Source organism: Trichechus manatus, unplaced genomic scaffold (genome assembly GCF_000243295.1).
Source record: "Trichechus manatus latirostris isolate Lorelei unplaced genomic scaffold, TriManLat1.0 scaffold00043, whole genome shotgun sequence".
Classification (NCBI taxonomy): Eukaryota; Metazoa; Chordata; class Mammalia; order Sirenia; family Trichechidae; genus Trichechus; species Trichechus manatus.
The window spans coordinates 1,440,710-1,449,079 of NW_004443979.1; positions in this window are offsets into that span (position 1 = coordinate 1,440,710).

The window sequence follows — 8,370 nt, forward strand, 5'->3', positions numbered from 1 at the left end:
TGACCTTTTGGTTAGTAGCTGAGCTCTTAACCACTGCGCCACCAAGGCTCCCTTCTCAACTAAACATACCCTCAAGTCATTTAATATCTACTAAGCTCATGCAAAGGAGCCCTGTTGGCAAAGTGGTTAAGCATTTGGCTGCTAACCGAAAGGTCGGCAATTCAAACCAACCAACCTTTCTGTGGCAGTCTACTTCAGTAAAGATTACAGCCTTGGAAACCCTATCGGGCAATTCTACTCTGTCCTACAGGGTCGCTATGAGTTGGAATCGACTTGACGGCAGTGGGTTTGGTTTTTTTTTTTAAGCCCTTACAACCTGCACACTTAACATATGGAATCGAGAATACAACAGTTTTCCAAAAACTGCTGCTTACTCTTCATTTGGATACTAAAATTCTATTAGATAAAGCTTTAATCTGTTCTAGCAGCCACATCATGCTATTAACTTACATTATGCTTCCGTTTACTTAAAACGCATAGATCTTTGACATGGGAACTACTACCAAAACAATTTTTTAAATATAATAATAATAATCACGGACTGTCTTTCAAGAAAAGAGGAAGAAGACTGTTTCCAAACATGTACAGTGCACCCTATTATTTCTGCCTTCCCAGTACTCCATTCTTAGAATCTCTCCTTATGGGAAATGTATTTTATGTGATTTAGATGGGGATTATCCTGCTCCAGCCACAGAGGATTAGTTCAGAGATGGACATCTACGCCTCGCCAGAAGAGAAAGAGCTTTTGCTGGAACTTTCAGGAAAAGGAAAAACAAAAAAAAGGCTCTCCTTGTGAGATTATAAATGCTAAACATCACATAAGCCTGTAGATGCTGCAACCACATGGAGAGACAATGTGCCTGAGAATGAAATGAACAGAGAAAAAGCAGAGACTAGAAGACAAAGACCACGTTTTGATGACATAATTTAAGCCACTGGACAGAATTGTGAAACCCTTGAAATTCTTAGTTATACAAACCAATATTATTCTAGTATTTTTTCCTCAAACTGGTTTGAGTTGTATTTCTCTGTCTTGCAAGCGAGAAACCTAATACACTGTAGTAAGCTTAACTTTTCTTTATTGAGTTATCAGACAGCTTCATATTCCACACACAAAAAAAAACCAACAAACCATCATCCCTTTTGTAGCACTATATCAAATTCTGTCAAAGTAGCTGCTACTATGAAAGAAACAGGTGGTTTGCTTTATAAACAAAAGTCACAATGCTGAAGGTTTTTCTAAATAGAGTCACAGTATAGTCTGAACCACACCTGCAGAAGCAACCTGAAAATAATCACTAATTATGCTCACAAAACAAGTTTATAGCAACTAACTACATCTATAAATTGGCTTTAAAAAAGTTTTTTTATTTTTTTCAACTAACCTGATCCAGAAGAAAATGATCCTCTCCTTTCCTTTTAACTACCCTCTACCCCTTGCCCCCAGTTCTGGCCTATCATGGGAATATATCCCTTAAGTATTTACAAAGAGAATAGTCAAATAAGCTATGCAAGATGGAAAGTTATACAACCATTAAAAATGAAGTTTACAAAGACTATGTAACATAAAAATGATTTGTTAGATTAAGCCTAAGAAAAGGATATAAAATACATTTACGTATAATTACAACAAAAGATACTCTCATGCATAAAAAAGGCTTGAAGGAAATACAACATAAATGTAAACAGTGATCTTGTTTTGGTGATGAGCCTGGAAGATTTCTACTTTGTTTTATTTTTCCTACTACTTTTGACTATTTTCTAAATTTTCTTGAAGGACAATGTATTACTTTTTCATTTAAAAATTATAAGATCAAAGTATATCTGGTATCCAACCAGGACCCAGAGTATTCTTCCTTAAAATGTCCAAGCCTAATGGATATCAGTCCAAAATAATGCTCAGGTCAATATTCTGAACTTCGACCTCTCTCTTTAGCTATCACTTCAGATGGTAACAATAATGACAATAAAAAACTTACGCTTCAAGATAGCAGACTAAGTACATGCATTTACCACCTGACCCTCCTGAGGCGCCACTGAAATAAATACAAAGAAGAGTCAAGAGAAATAAACCCCATAACAGTAAAGAGAATGAAGGAGGCCACCAACAAATGAGAGGTTTCAAAATTTTCTGGAGGACAGAAGGAGCAGATGAGATTAGGTTGGAGGATGAAATAGGGAGAGAAAGCCACAGCCTAGAATCTGTTAGCAGGGGCTGGGAGCCAGTCTGCCTGATAGAATCCAAAGCTGGGCTCTGAGCCATCTGGAAGGCTGTTGCAAGGAATTTTGATGCGTCAGTGTGGAAATAGGGAGGTAATTTGAAGATCTGCATACAGAATAACTAATGACTGGTACCACCATTATCCTACAATCCCAAACACAAGGAATCAGGCTAGATTTGCCTCCAGCAAACGCTGGTTAGATCTTCCCTAAAGAAATTAAACTGTTTGAAATAAGTCTTCTAGTGTGGTGGTAGTACCCCAGAGAAAGCCCCGTTTCATCTGGATATCTGGAGGGCCTACACTCTGTCAACCAGTTCCCAAGCTGCGCATCCTAAGGTAAAGCCTGTCAGTCACAGATCCCTGCACTCCTCTACACACTTCCCACATACGCACAAAGGTCTCGTAGTCTGAATCCTCATTCAAGAAAGAGATGTAGCAGGAAAACAAACAAACAAGTAGAAACTGGCACCAGTTAACCCGTCCAGCTTCCTAAATATGGACAACTTAAGGCTCGCCAGGCGTGTGAGAAGAGAGTGTCGCAGGAGAAGCAAACAGAACTACTGACTCCAGAGGAAACCAAGATAATGCAGAAGAAGATTTTACAAACCTCTAACATAGAAACATTCAAGAAGATATATTAGATCCTTACAAAAAGGACAGGATCTATGAAAAAGGAATAAAGTATAATAAAGAATGCCCTTAAAAATTAAACATGATTCCTGAAAATAAAAATTTAAAGAGAAGTACTGGAATATATAGCTGAGAAAATATAGCTGAAAAAAAAATATATGAGAGAAAAAGCAGAAAAGGAAATTCCAAAGATATAAAATAATTCCCCAGAGTTTCAGGACATAAATCTTCAGAGTTTAAGCTCCCGACACAGTGTTGGAAGAGGCTGCATAGGTCCAGCTCACTATTATTACTCCCCATTGCTAACCCCCGCATTGTCTCATGATCTTGTTTTTCCCTCCCATTCCAGTCTGTATAAAAGGTTCAAGATTAACTGATGTTCCTCCTTGGAGGGTGGAAAACAAGTGATAATGATGTAGGAATGACAAACCAAACAAAGCACCCATCTTGGGACAAGAAAACCAGGACGTCGCTAGATAACCCCCAAGAAAAGATGAACTCAGCTGGGACTTGACCACCTCAAGGGGGAACTAACACAAACTTCTAAGACCCATAATCCTGTCCCTATAAAAGCCTTCAGCTGATCTCCAATGGGGGAGACGAGTTTTTGGAGGAATCTATTCCCCTGTCTCCTATATATTGATATGTAATAAAACCCTTGCTGCTCACCTCATCCGTCTCAGAATTGGCTATTGTAGCAGGCGGCTTCAATACGCGTTATTGCGGTAACAAATTTGGTGGCCCATATGGGGAGTTCCAGCCGCTGGAGACGCGGCGGCCCCAGGGCAGGGCCTGGGGCTGATTGACAGCTCTCCCGACAAGCGGACAAGCGGCTATGAGAGGTTTCATTTGCCTCCGGGGAGACTATCGGCCAGACCTGGGTCTGCCACGGCACTGCCGGTCCCCAACCGCGCCAAAAGAGGTGGGTGAAAGAAACCAAGACCTGCACAGGAGGGATCCCAAGGTGAGTCCACGCCTCCTGTCCCTGTTGCGCTCAGAGCCAGGGTGGATAGGGCAAGCCCGAGGGTTCCGGAGCGGGACCTGAGCCCTTGGTTTCTGAAGCGGGAGGTGCCTCAGATGACCGACCCCATGAGTAGGCTCGCAAGAAGGGACTCCTTGTGACTCTAGAGTCTTGGTTCTAGGGTGTGTAATGCTCCTGGGATTGTCTGGGAGGTTGAGGCTGCCAAGAGCACCTCTGTCACCTGAAAAGGTTGTCTGAGAGGTTGAGGCTACTAGGATTATATCTTCATCTTTTTCAGGATTTTTGTCTGTTCATAGTGTGTAGCATACAAATTCCTCAGGGATTGTCTGGGAGGTTGAGGCTGCCAAGATCACCTTTGTAACCTGGCGGGGGTTGTCTGAGAGGTTGAGGCTGCCGAAATCACCTCTGTCGTCTCAGTGGGATCACGTTTTGTGTTTGTTTACTGTTATTTATGTCTACTTGTCTCTGTGAAGCCCCAGTGTTCCTGTGTCGTCATCGCATTAGCCCTTACCTGTAAAACCTGTCAGCAGATTTGTGAATATTTTTGGTTCTTTTTTTTTTTTTTTTAGTTCTGAGAAAAACGTCTCCAAGGAGGTTGGGGGCCCAGAATAGGAAGTAACCTAAGCTAAATATTACATGAAATGTGTTTTATTAAAAGAAAAATTTTGTCTTAAAGTAAAAGTAACAGTTCCAGAATAGTAAAAAAGAAATTAGTTACCTTTTGCCCTTCAAAATGCTTAGGTCAACTTAAACATACATAAATGTCTTCCATGAGTCAAGACAGTAAGGGCAGAGCAAGATCAGGCCTCCTCAGCCCAAAGCCCCCAGTCTCCAAGGTCGTGTAGCTCCAGGGAAGCTTTTGAAAGACCTTTTCCAACTAGGTGGAGACCCTTTTAAGACAAAAGATTAGAAAAATTGCTGCTTTGCTATAATTATCAGAAATTGGGTGGATCCCAGTCATAAAAGAACTATAAACAAGTTCTATTATAGGGGAAGTCTAAGAAGTCAAAAAAAATCACAATGAGACACACCTGAAATGGCCTGGAAAAATGTTTCCAGCAGTAGCCAGAGACTTACAGTTATACCCATATCAATGAAGTGGTCAGTTGAGCAGAGACTTTGCGATCTCCAAAGCCAATTGATAAAATCTTTAAGGGCTAAAATAAGATTGGGAAAAATATGAGAAATAGTAAAAGTTAAATGAAAATTAGAATATTTAAACAGACTTTCTTTCAACAACAGTTATGTTTTATTATATACAGGCTTAAAATAAGTCCCAAGACATTTTATGTAACTTATTGATATTAAATTGAGTTAATAGATATTCATCATAATTTAAGCTTATATACTTTGGCTTTTTAGGCCTCAAGAAGAATGTGTATGTGTATATATATATATATTTAAGTCTGCTAATGAGTGTGTTCATTTTTGACATTTTAAAAGAACGCACTATAAGAGGTATGCAACAAAGAACGTTTAAGAGGTTTATTGAAAAATAAATTTATTTGATATGGTCAAAAATTGTATCCGTCTGACTAAAGTTTAATGGTTTTAATTTGAGATTTTTATGAGCTTTAACGTTAAATAGCATATAAAACAAAGAATTGAGTTTCTTGCTGTTAAAATAACAAAATTTTCTTTGATTTCTGAGGTGGAGGGTTAATTTATTCTTTGTGTAATCTGCCTCGAAGACAAAGGTTCGGTTTCTCATTAGAGTAAGATTCCTGAGTCGAAAACCAAGCCACATGGCTTTAGAGAAAAAAAAAAAAAGCTAAAGTTTTTTTTTTTTTACCTTTAAGATCTTTGGTTAAATAACTTAAGTATTGTTTCACAGTGACCTATAATCAACTCCTGGCAATTCTGAAACTTCATGGAAAGCCACAAAAAATCTTTTCATAAAGGAAAAGTGCTAAAAAGGTTTATTTAACATGTTATACGAAGTGTCAAAATCAAGAGACATGCCTGATTCTCATTGGGTTAAAATTTATGTTAGTATTTCCTCTTATGTTTTTGCCTAGTATTAGACAGCAAATACATAATATTTTGTCATAATTTTATTATTATCTCTTTATTGTTAACTTGGTCGCAAATTTATTTTTGAATCTAGCATTATCAAAGCCAATAGTTTAATTCAAGAATTTACATCACTTACCTATGAAGCTTTCTTATTACTACTCAGGTATTTAGAGACTTGGTATATTCTTAATATATCCTGATTATACAGTATTTTGTCTCAAGATTATTATTATATCTAAAGCGCTTTAAAATACAGTTAATGGTTATATTTAGAAATATTTTTATCTAAAGTTTTTTTTAACTGGTTTTATTTGGTCTTTACGTTGTGCTTGTAATTAACTTCCATCAGGTATTTCACTATTAAGACTATTATTTTTTATAAGTTAATCATGGCCATATTAAGTTTTGTCATCTGCAGGTAAGTTTTTACTTTACTGATTTGCTGAAAATATTTGACCAAAATATCTCAACAAAAAGATGAACTATACTGGACTTATCAAAAGGACTGTGACTAGACTCAGTCAAGATTTCCAGAACTCTTATGTAGAAGCTGATGAGTTCACACACTAATGCTGAGCCAGAATCACGTGGAACAGAAATTAACTACGTAAGACTGAGTAAACGAAACTATGGGTTTTATGTGGGAACACTGCTGATGTTTTAAGGTCCTACTTTCTGGATATAAGAAACCATTTTCCTTCTCCTAAATTATCTAACTAATGGGTTTAGATATTGTAACTCTTGAATAAGAAGTTCTGTTGGTAAACTTAGCAAAGTTGTAACTATCATAATCAGAGAAGTATCTGAAATTTGAGCTATGAATTTACAAAATAGAATAGTATTAGCCTTCCTGTTAGTCTCTCAAGAACAGTTTGTACCTTAATAGATAAAATGTTGCTGTATTTATATTAATAGTCAATCTGAGGTTTTGCAGAATGTAGTTGCTGTTGAGGCACATGAAAAGCAGTTACTGATGCCACTTATGCATAAACAAACACCTGTTATGGGGGGAGGCCCATCTATCCCAGCCAAATCTCCTCTAGGCTGCATTCTAGCAAACTGAAGGAGGTATAGCTATGAGCCTATGACAAGGAAGAAAATGATATGCTTATGTAACAATGTATGGCCCCCATACCAGCTGGAGGACCAGGAACACTGGCTCCAAAATGGGTCTTTGGCTTACAGCACAATTTTTCAGCTTGACTTTTTTGTAGGAAAACATGGGACAAAGTTCCTTATAGTCAAGCTTTAATGTCTCTCTGTCAAACTTTAAATCCCTCTAACCAGGTTCTTTTCCAGGGAAAGCTGAGGGCAAAAACGCTTCCTGCATCCTCACCAGAGGGTCCCCTCTTAGAAGGAATAGCCCTGATAACTGCTTCGGCTCCTCTCTCCACCCCCCCACCCCCGCCATATAGGGAAGGTGTGGTAGAAGCTGACAGGTCGGGTTGAGGAACGATGGCAGAATCCCCCACAGAAAGGGCTGAGCCTGATTCTAGTCCAGCCAGCTTGGGAGAAACTGATGAAGGAAGGGAATCGGGAAGTAAGAGTCTGACTTCATTGGGTATGGTCTCCCTCTTACACACACCCATCAGGGTACTGTTTTCAGTAAGGGTACTGCCGGGGCTCGGGCAGGGCAGTTTCCTTTGAGAGAAGTTCCAGCTGAAGGAGGAACAATGTCAGTACACACTCCTTTGTCTACCTCCAACTTGCAGAACTGGAAGAATCACAATCCTCCTTATCGGAGTAACCCAAATAGGATGGCAGAGTTGTTCTTTTCCATTTTCTACAGATCCCTCCTGCAAATGCATATGCCTTGCAGGTGACACAACTGCAAGAAGAAATAGTGACACCTAATGACATTCCTTTCCATATTCAACAAAAGGTGAATCTGGAGGTCTCGGCATCAGAAAGGCCTGGGTGAGCCAAGTCAGCCGCACTGGTTAAAATTACTTTAAAACCCAGAGCACCTATTATAAACAAGAGGCAATATCCCCTCCGCAAGGAAGCTTTGGAAGAGATCGCACCATTGGCGCATCGCTACATAAAAACTGGACTTTTGAAATTTTGCCAGTTTCCGTACAACACCTCTATCTTACCGGGGTTGAAACTGGGGACAAGGGAATATCGGTTTGTTCAGGACCTAAGGAAAATCAACCAAATAGTAGAGGACATTCATCTGATTGTGCCAAACCCATATACCCTCTTGGTTACTATACCCAGCCAATATGCTTGGTTTTCAGTACTGGACTTAAAGATGCCTTTTTTTGTATTCCTCTACACCCCGAGTCTCAGCTTCTATTTGCCATTGAATGGACTGATATTAAGACAGGGAATTGCTATGGGGGTATTAACTCTAACCCTGAGACCAGCCAGGCAACCGGTGGCCTACTTTCAAAAGAGCTGGACAACGTGGCCTGAGGATGGCTCCCTTGTCTTCAAGCCATGGCTGCAACATGTGACGTTAGAGGAGGCCCAGAAATTCACCCTTGGATATAAGGTACCGGTAAACACACCACACAC